Source organism: Cynara cardunculus (assembly GCF_001531365.2).
Source record: "Cynara cardunculus var. scolymus isolate 2C chromosome LG 2, CcrdV1, whole genome shotgun sequence".
Taxonomy (NCBI): Eukaryota; Viridiplantae; Streptophyta; class Magnoliopsida; order Asterales; family Asteraceae; genus Cynara; species Cynara cardunculus.
Window position 1 is genome coordinate 53,026,304 of NC_037529.1, and position 10,165 is coordinate 53,036,468.

A 10,165-nucleotide genomic window follows, 5' to 3' on the forward strand; every position below is an offset into this window, starting at 1 on the left:
CTTTGATCGCTGAATGCTGGAATGACCTGAAGGTCTCATCATCATTCGTTGAAGCTAGAGCAGTCTTCACACATAGCTAGACAGGCTTGTAATCACTGAATACCGCTTCAGATCACGTACACGCCAGTCTCTAATCTTCAGTTTCAGTCTTCGACGTTTGCTGAAAGATCTTTGGTATCGTTGTCTCTGAATGAATTACAACACAAGTTCTTCAGCGATCACTGAACAAGCTCAGTGTTTGATAGCTAGAACTGAAATTACAGACACAGAAATACATCGAAAGGAAAAAGGGATTATCATCAAATCACTGAGAGAGAGGATCAACAGACTCTAAATTCTCAGTTGTTCCTCCTAGAACAAATGAGAAGGGGAATAGTTGGAACTTGTCCCTCTTCTATTCCTTTGGTACTTCCTGGCCCTAAAGCTGGTTTCAGTTATAGAAAGTGTAGACAATGTGGTGAAACTACACATATTGCTAGTAAATGTCCTTTTACTACCAAGGCTGGTCCTCCAGCTAGGGGAAAGAAAGCAACCAAGGCTGAAAAATCAACCAAGGTGAAATCTGCTACTAAAGTTGTGAAAACGATTAAGGTGAAGAAAACCACTAAAGCCACTTCTTCAGGCTCAGTAAAGATACCTATTGACTCTATGCCTTCAACGCAGTGGTTGTTGCTCTGAATCCCACTATAGCCTCTTCTTCAGGCTCAGTGAAGATATCTGTTGACTCTGAGTCTTCAGCTTTAGTGGATGTTGCCTCTAACTTTGTAGGACCCAAAGAAAAATGGGTACCAAAGCAATCTTAATATTTTTTTATGTGCAGAAAGTCAAATTCATTTGGTATCTCGATAGTGGATGCTCGAGACACATGACTGGAGACAAATTTCTACTCATTGACTACAAGGATGAAATAGGCCCTTCTGTAACCTTTAGACAAAACAGAAAAGGATAAACCAAGGGCTTTGGTATATTAACCAACGGCGCAACTACTTTCAAACATGTTGCATATGTTGAAGGACTGAAGCACAATATTCTTAGCATCAGTCAGTTGTGTGACAAAGATTTCACAGTAAAATTTTCTAAGAATTCATGCTACGTCTTCGACAAGGATGATAAGGTGTCTCTAACCGGTTCTTGCCTAGAGAATGTATACATCATCAACATGGATTCTTCCCTAACTAAGAACAGTTGTTTCCTCTCTAAAGCCTCGTCAAACATCAACTGGCTATGGCACAAACGACTTTCTCATCTCAACTTCAAGACACTAAGTGAGTTGTCTTGAAATGGTCTCGTCACTGGTCTTCCTCAACATATCTTTGAAAAGGAATCTCTTTGCTTAGCTTGTGAGAAAGGAAAACAGACAAGGGCTAGCTTCAAGTCTAAGAAAGTCTCTTCAGTGACCTCTCCACTTCAGTTATTGCACATGGATCTCTTTCGTCCAGTCAACGTGCAATCAATAGCTTGAAAGAAATATATACTTGTCATTGTTGATGAGTATTCCAGGTACACTTGGGTCTTCTTTCTCAGATCCAAAAGTGATGCATCTGAAGAAATTATTTCGTTCATCAAACGCAGAGAAGTACTTAACAATATTAAGATACGATTTATCAGAACTAACCATGGAACTGAATTAAAAAACAGTACTATGTATAGTTTCTTTGATAACAAGGGAATCTCTCACAACTTCTCATCTATAGAAACTCCACAACAAAACGGAGTCGCTGAAAGAAGAAGCCGAACAATCATTGAGGCTACTCGATCCATGCTTAGCGAGTCCCATCTCCTCACTCAATTTTGGGCCGAAGCTGTCAACATTGCTTGCTTTACTCAAAATCGGTCGCTGATCGTTAAGAGATTCAAGAAGACATCTTACGAACTCTTCTATAGCAGAAATCCTTCTCCCAGTTTTCTTCACATATTTGGTTGCACTTGTTATATTCTCAACAATCATGACCAACTTGGAAAGTTCAATCTCAAAGCTGATGAAGGAATCTTTCTTGGATATTCTTCAGTATCCAAATCCTTCAGAGTGTTCAAAAAATGTCGACAAACCATAGAAGAAACTATCCATGTCACCTTTGATGAATCTCAATTAGCTAACTCTAACCCAATTACTTATGATGATTAAGAGTTAGAAAGTTGGATGTTCTCTCATTTTGGACAACCTAAAGCTTCCTTCAGCAATCAACCTAGTTGCCACTAATAACCAAGGAGAATCCTCTTCAGAGATTGTTGCAATTCCCATCAGTTTCATTCCTCCCTCTACTTCAAACCCTGACCCATAAGTGGATGAAATGCCTTTAGCATCTGAACCTCTAACAGTCGCTGAATCTCTCTTTGGGGCTCCTTTAGAAATTCAATCTATTGTTGAAGAATCTGTAGCTGAAGCCTCGTATTCTCTATTTGAACATCAATGCTCAGATGATAATCCTCTGCCAGCTCAGGATGGACGAAAGACCATCCAATTCATCAAATTCTTGGAGATCCAAGTGCAGGTATGCAGACACGCCGTGGTCTATGTAATATTTGTCTCTTTGTCAACTTCCTTTATCTAGTTAAACCAAGAAAACCAATGAGGCTATCTCAGACCCTAGTTGGGTCATTGGCATGCAAGAGGAACTCATTGAGTTTGATAGGAACAAAGTCCAGTACCTTGTCCCATGTCCATCTTAAAAAAATGTGATAGGTACCAAATGGGTTATTTGCAAAAAATTAGATGAACAAGATGTTGAAATCTGTAACAAGGCTCACCTTGTTGCTCAGGTTTATAGACAAGAAGAAGGAATCGATTATGACGAAACCTTTGCACCAGTGGCTAGACTCAAAGCTATTCGACTCTTTCTAGCCTTTGCGGCCAATAAAGACTTTAAAGTGTTTCAAATGGATGTCAAGAGTGCTTTCCTTAATAGAAAACTCCAAGAGAAAGTTTACGTTGAACAACCTCCAGGGTTTCTTGACTCTTAGTATCCAAATCATGTTTATAGATTGGATAAAGCTCTTTATGGGTTAAAACAGGACCCTCGAGCCTGGTGTGATACTCTCTACTTATTTCTTAGGAAAGTTAAAGGTCACATCATTCTAATCCAAATTTATGTCGATGATATTATTTTTGGTTCCACTAATCCCTCTTTGTGTTTTCGGTTTGTTGATCGTATGAAAAAAGAATATCAAATGAGTATGATGGGGGAACTAACCTACTTTCTAGGTCTTTAGATCAAGCAATCAGATAAAGTTATCTTTATCAGCCAAAGTAAGTATGTCAGGAATATACTGAAAAATTTTGATTTATCCAACAACTCATTTATGAAGACTCTGATGGCTCCTCCTCTTTTACTGAACAAGGATCCAAACGGAAAGCCTGTAAAGGTTACTGTTTATAGTGGAATGATTACCTCCTTGCTGTATTTAACAGCAAGTCGTCCAAATATCCTGTATTATACTTGTCTTTGTGCACGATATCAATTTGAACCTAAGGAATCCTATCTGATTGATGTAAAAAGCATATTCAGATATCTGAAGGGAACTCCTAACTTGGGTCTTTGGTATCCCAAGGGTTCAGGTTTTGACCTAATAGGTTACTCGGATATTGATTTTGCAGGATACAAAATTGATAGGAAAAGCACCATTGGAGGTTGTCAGCTTCTAGGTGGAAAGTTGGTTAGTTGGACAAGTAAAAAGAAAAATTTTGTGTCCACATCAATTGCTGAAGTTGAATATGTTGCCGCTAGAAGCTGTTGTGCCCAAGTTCTTTGGATGAAAAACCAGCTCAACGACTATGATCTTCAACTTTCCAAGATCTTTATCTATTGCGATAGCACTAGTGCCATTGCTATTGCAAACAATCATGTTCTTCACTCCAAGACCAAACATATTGAGATCAAATATCATTTTATCAATGATCATGTTATGAATGATAATATTGAACTTCACTTTATTCCAACTGAGTACCAACTCACTGACCATTTTACAAAGCCTCTTGATGAGACAAGATTTAACATCTTGATTAGCGAACTTGGAATGCCGAACGTTGAGGATTAACTCCTTCAGCTTTAAGAATTACTCAATTAGTGAAATGATTCAGTGTTCTTATTCTATCACTGAACTCTTAAGTAAATATTTTCTCTCTTTAAGGTATGTATACTTATCCCTCTCTTCAAAACTTAAAACTATCACTGAATTTTTTCATATTCAGTGATCAAACTGTTTTAAAAGATTGTTTCAGTGTTCCTTTTATCACTGAACTCTTTAAGCAAGTGTATCTCTTTAAGATATACTTATCTTATCTTAAAACAAAAACCATCACTCCTTTTCTTAATCAGTGATAAATGTTTTAAAAGTTAAAATTCCTTCAGTGATTCTTCTTATCATGGAACTTTTTAAACTTATCTTTTCAAAAAGATATACTCTTAAAAACATATGAGATATACTCTTAAATACTTATCCTTCAGTATATGTTTTTAAATAACTTCAATTTTTTTGTTTAAAAGGAAATGGAAAATGAAACATCTTCTGACGTCATTTCATTTTAATGATATGATTTTTTTAGACGCGCATACTGTTTTGACACACGTGACCCCTCGTAATTCCATCCAATCGTGGATGAGAACGTGCTAACTTTTTCATCATTGTACAACTTTTAAGTCATATTTTTCTCTCTCCTCCTACCTATAAATATGATATCTCTTCTCTCATTTTTCCTTACGCTTACAAAAAATTATTGCCAAACCTCTGCTTCTAAGACTTCTGCAAGCAAGAACTCAAAGAACGCTCAAAAACTTCAACCGTCTTCTTTTAAAAATCATAGGTTGATAACCCTTTATTTCTTATTTTGATCTGTTCTTCTTCTAAGAAACTCTTGTTATGTTATTTAAGAACTTGTTCTCTTAAACAACTAACATACAGTTTATTAACACATTCTTATACTTGGTTATAATCTATACACTTATTCTTCTTGAAAAACCCTAAATCTTATTGTGGATTTATTAAAGAAGTTTTATCGATTCAAATCTTGGAGTTTACACTTTTATCTTGGATTTCTAACAAACTTGTTATCTTCTGTTTTCTCTTATATATCGCATAAATGTCTACCAAGAACGTAAATTCACTATTGACGAAGTGTCTTTCAATCCTAACAACCATGTGGCGGCTTCTAGACATTTCCGCGAATAAACCACATTTTGAGGACGCTGCTAGATTATTCAAGAATTCTCCTATTTTCTTTGCTCTCACCTATGAACCTGTCATGGTGAAAGAAGTTCTATAGCAGTTCTGGCTTACTACAGAAGTCAAGCAAGAAACTGACAAGACTAGTAAACCGGTGGAGAAAATCTCCTTCGCGTTTAACAGGATGATAGTCAGTTTTGGTGTAGCCACACTAAGGATCGCTCTCCAGCTTTCAAAGGGTCCTTATGCCAGTGAACCTTTGACTAAAGATATGATCTCATGTCCAGATGATATTGGCTACGCCTGGCCAACAAAGAAGGACTCCAGTGATCCCCTCAAATAGCTCTCAAAAATTGAGAAGAACCGCATGTCAGCGGAATGGCAATATTTGTTTTCTCATTTCATATAGTGTATGGGAGGCAAAACTGGTGGACATGACCAAGCGTCCAGAGTTGCATTGAACATTGGCGTTTCTATCATTCGCCAGAGACCAATCAACTTTGTTGGCGTTATCTTTGAAGACTTGGTGCTGAAGATGAACAAGCGCCAAAGGGAAAAGGTGGTGCCTTACATCATATTCTTGTGTATGGTGTTTGCTAAGATCTTTAGCAATAAATACTCCACAGAAGGCAACCTAGATATCTGCAATCTTGGGTCCAGAATCTTGGACCATAAGTCTAAACCTAAAGATGTTGCACTTTTCTCTCTTCTAGATACCTTTCTCATTTCATTGCATTATTTTTCATCTTCTACAATTGTGCCTGTATTTCCTTCTTCCCTTGCTCTGGTGATCAAGACTAAGGAGAACCCTTCTCAGTCTATCCAAACCACCACCACCCTCTCGTCTAAAAGATCCTCCTCTCAAACCACTCTTGGTTCTCCATCGAGGGCCAAGAAAGCCAAAAAGGGGATACCCACATCCCTGGCTGTAACCTCTCAAAAGGTTTCAGTCATTGAAAGAAGCCTTACTGTTGGTCCCTTGAGGATCTACAAGATAAGTAAAACAGTTTCTAGAGGGGGGGATGAATACAAACACAATATTTTCAAATTTAAAATGTATATTGATAGAGAAGATCAATACAAATTTTACAAGACTGTTTGCAGAAAAATAAGGTAAGAAAACCTATCTAAACAATCTTTGGTTACACACGGATTCTTAGCAAATGAGAAAAGAAATGTTGTAAAGAAAATTCTTTTACTTAAGCTATAGAATACTCAAAGTAAGAATTAGGTTATGAGAGTGAGTTGCGCGCACTCTGCATGGAGAATAAACACTTCTATTTATACCCATTGCATTAAATGCTCATTTAATGCAATATGGTAGGGTTAGAGTGCGTGTCAAGCCTTAAGAGGAAGGCTTGTCCTTTGCTATAGTGAATAGTACAAAAAGACTATTCATGAGCAGACATCCTTACCTAAAGTTGGTGGACAATAGAGTCAACTAGTTGGCTCCGTACCGTACCAACATTTAGAAAGGGTATGGGTTTGTCCTTTGTGTGTATAAGGACAAGGCAACAACAATCGTGCTAAGCAAGCTTCCTTTGATCGCTGAATGTTGGAATAACCTGGAGGTCTCTTTAGTATTCGCTGAGGCTTGAGCAGTCTTCACACATATGTAGACAGGCTTGTAATCACTGAGTACTGCTTTAGATCACGTACTCGCCAAGCTCTAATTCACTGACTTATAGATTGTCTAAAAGAAAATTACAAGTAAGGAAACAGAAACTGAAATCTTATTCACTGACTTATAGATTGTCAGTGAATGTAAAAAGTAACACTAACACACATAGACTTGTGTCCCTATTACTTTTTTCAGAGATCTTTTTCAGTGAAGTGCAAGAAATACTCATTGTATTATCATTGGTAATCTTACAAGTAGTTTAGTACATGTCTAATGCCTACAGACTAGAAGATTAATCACTGAAAGTAGACACAGTACAATAGATTTACAAGGAAAAATGAACAATGTTACAAAAGAGAACCTATTCTAGAACACTCAGATCTATGTCGTTAGGTACATCTTCACCAAGGTTTCTTCGATGTAGGCATTCCCTTCGTATCTTCAAGTCCACGACTTTTCCAGGCATGCTATCATCTATTCAGAGCAAGAGATAAACCAAATGACCCATTAGACATATATGTAGCTCTGACATTCTCTGAAATCTGACTTCACCTTCATAGTCAAGAAATATAACTCCTAACTCAGGTTTAAAATGCACAGCATTGGGTGTATAGGGACCCTTATCTTGCAAGTCAAGATTCAGCATACAAATGTCTATACTCTGATGACCCTTCAACTTCATCTAAGGAGAACCTTGTTTCACGTTCGTTCCTTAGGAATGGTCCATCGTTAGGATCGGAGAGCTTGAGTTTCTTCTTCCTACATTTCTTCAGAAAAGGCCTGTCAGGGACTGCGACATACCTGGACATCCGTTTGATGAGATCGCTAATGGTGTCCTCGATAATCGCCTTATGTCTTGACTTGGATCGCTGAATGGCTTGCCTGATCTTCATCCATTCGTTGTATCCATATCGGCCAAGGTAGGAAGGGTACTCGGTGATGGCATCGAGATTGTCCCTGGTGATGAGCATTGAGACCAGTGTTCCACCATCTTTTGAACGTCTGCTGATGCTGACGCTGATAATCGGGCGGGGACTGACTCTTTTCTTCAGCCTTGCTTCGCTCCATCGCTTCTCCTTTTCCAACAGCTTCAGGTTCTTCTCATGCTCAACTTCTGCATTGGAAAGAAGTTTAGCCTGGACTTGGACAGTGTTCACCTTCTTGGACTTTCTCTTAGGGAGAATCTTCGTAGCTAGTGACTTGGCCAGCTTTAAGCTGTCTTCAGTCTGCTTCTTCTGAAGCTCTAGCTCTTCTTCAGCCCTTAATGCCTCGAGTCTTTCAGCTTCTAAAAGCAAGTCAAAATCACCACCACTAGAGGTACGAAGAGAAATTTTTACTCTAGTCTGGTCGAGTGACTCGTTTAGCTGAGTCATCTACTGGTCGATGGGAACACTAGAGACAGGGTTTTCAGGGACTCACTCCAGTCGACTACAGGTTGTTGATGGAATTTGAAGTTGATATTTTGAAGTGATTACTACCTGAGAGGTAGAGTCTTCAAATAAGGGTTGAGGGATATTAAAGAGTACCTTCAGATTTCCTTCTTCAGCGACCGCTTTGCCTTTCGACATAGGGTCCTGGTTCTTTGATGGAGCAGATTCTCTTTCCTTTTGCTCCCCCTGGGATGCAGAATCCCTAAGGGTGACTCCTTTGGTGGTGGTTGTTGGCTTCTGATACTTGATGGTAAAGTCATCTTCATCATCATCGTCATCATCACCATCTATGTCACTTCCGGGGTCTGGGATGGTAGGTTCATCATCTTCGTCTTCATCATCATCATCAACAACAGCAGTGATGGAAGGAGCATCATCCCTAGGGATGGCATCGACTGCCTCAGCTGAAACAGCTTCGGTGGTCGAGATTACAGGAGCAGCAACAGCTTCAGCTCTAGGAGCCTCAGCTTCAACTTCAACTACGGCGGATGTTGGAGCAGCAGCAGGATCAGGAGTAGCAGTAGCATCAAATGGTCCAGCAGCGTTGGACCTCATCTCCCCCTCTCTAGCTAAGACTTGAGAGTATAAGCCAGAGAGTTAGTCCAAGCGCTGATGCTGGAGTACCATCATATCCTCTAGCCTTGACAGAGCACTTGCTAGATTTGTCGTTGCCTCACGCGTCTCATTGAGCTGAGCACGATCATTAACAGAGAAAGAAGGAGGGATCACTGGAGCTGGTTGACGGACAACATCCAGGATCTGCTGAAGAAGTCCGGTCTGCTGAAGGGCGAGAGCCTGAGCATCATCAGCCCTGCTGGAGAGAACAGCAATGGTGTCAGTCTTGGCTCGAACAGCTTCTTGGAGAGTCAGGAGGTGACTCTGAACTTCTTGAACGTCCGCTTGGAGAGTTGAGAGATTCGCATCAAGTTCAGCCTTGCGGGACATCTCTTGGTGAACTTCAGTTATCCTGCAGAGAACTGAATCAACAGCTGTGGGGAGGAGTTTGATGTCAGATGTCATATCATAGTCATCATCAATCTCTTCATCCTCTCTAACTTATTTCTCGCCCCCGTCCTCTTCTTCTTCTTCAGCATCTGGACCCAAAGAGTCTCCCTCTTCTCACTTCACATGGACTTAACCATATTTTCATACTTCATTTCATCGTCTTTAAGACCAGAGCCTCTGGTTCTAAAGACCAGAGCCTCTGGCTTCAAAGTCTTTGGAACCAGAGCTCCTCTGGTCTCAAAGACTCAACCTCTACTATTTCCCATACCCTTAACCATTTTCTCATACATCTTTTTCCTTGTCTTTGCTACCAGAGCCTCTGATTCTAAAGACGAGAGCCTCTGGATTCAAAGCCTTTGGAACCAGAGCCCCTCTGGTCTCAAAGCCCCATCTTTATACCTCTTCACTTGCACACTTAGCCACATTGCACATCTTTATTTCATCATCCTTCACAACCAGAGCCTCTGGTTGTATAGACCAGAGCCTCTGGTCCCCTAAATCATCATTATTATTTGTTTGAGGGGGAGTTTTTGAAAATCTCAAAACCATTCTTCATGCATCATTCAAGGAGGAGCAACTATTTCATCTTCAAACAATATGCATTTTCCATCCAGAGCCTCTGGTTCTACTATCCAGAGCCTCTGGCCACCTAAATGCTAAATATGAATTTAACCAGAACTCCTCTAGTTCTACAAAATGGATTATCAATGCTTATCTAGGACCTCTGGTTAGTCATCCAAGGCCTATTAATCATGCAATCCAACATTTCATCGATGTTCAACCAGAGCCCCTCTGGTTCCTCACCCAATGTGTCATGCTCAACCAGAACTCCTCTGGTTCCATGACAAAATATCTTTCATTCACAAAACCCATCTTAATTGCAAAATTCTTTTAAAAGATTATACAAAATTGCAGCTTGACTAAAAACTATACAACATGGGTTTTTAGA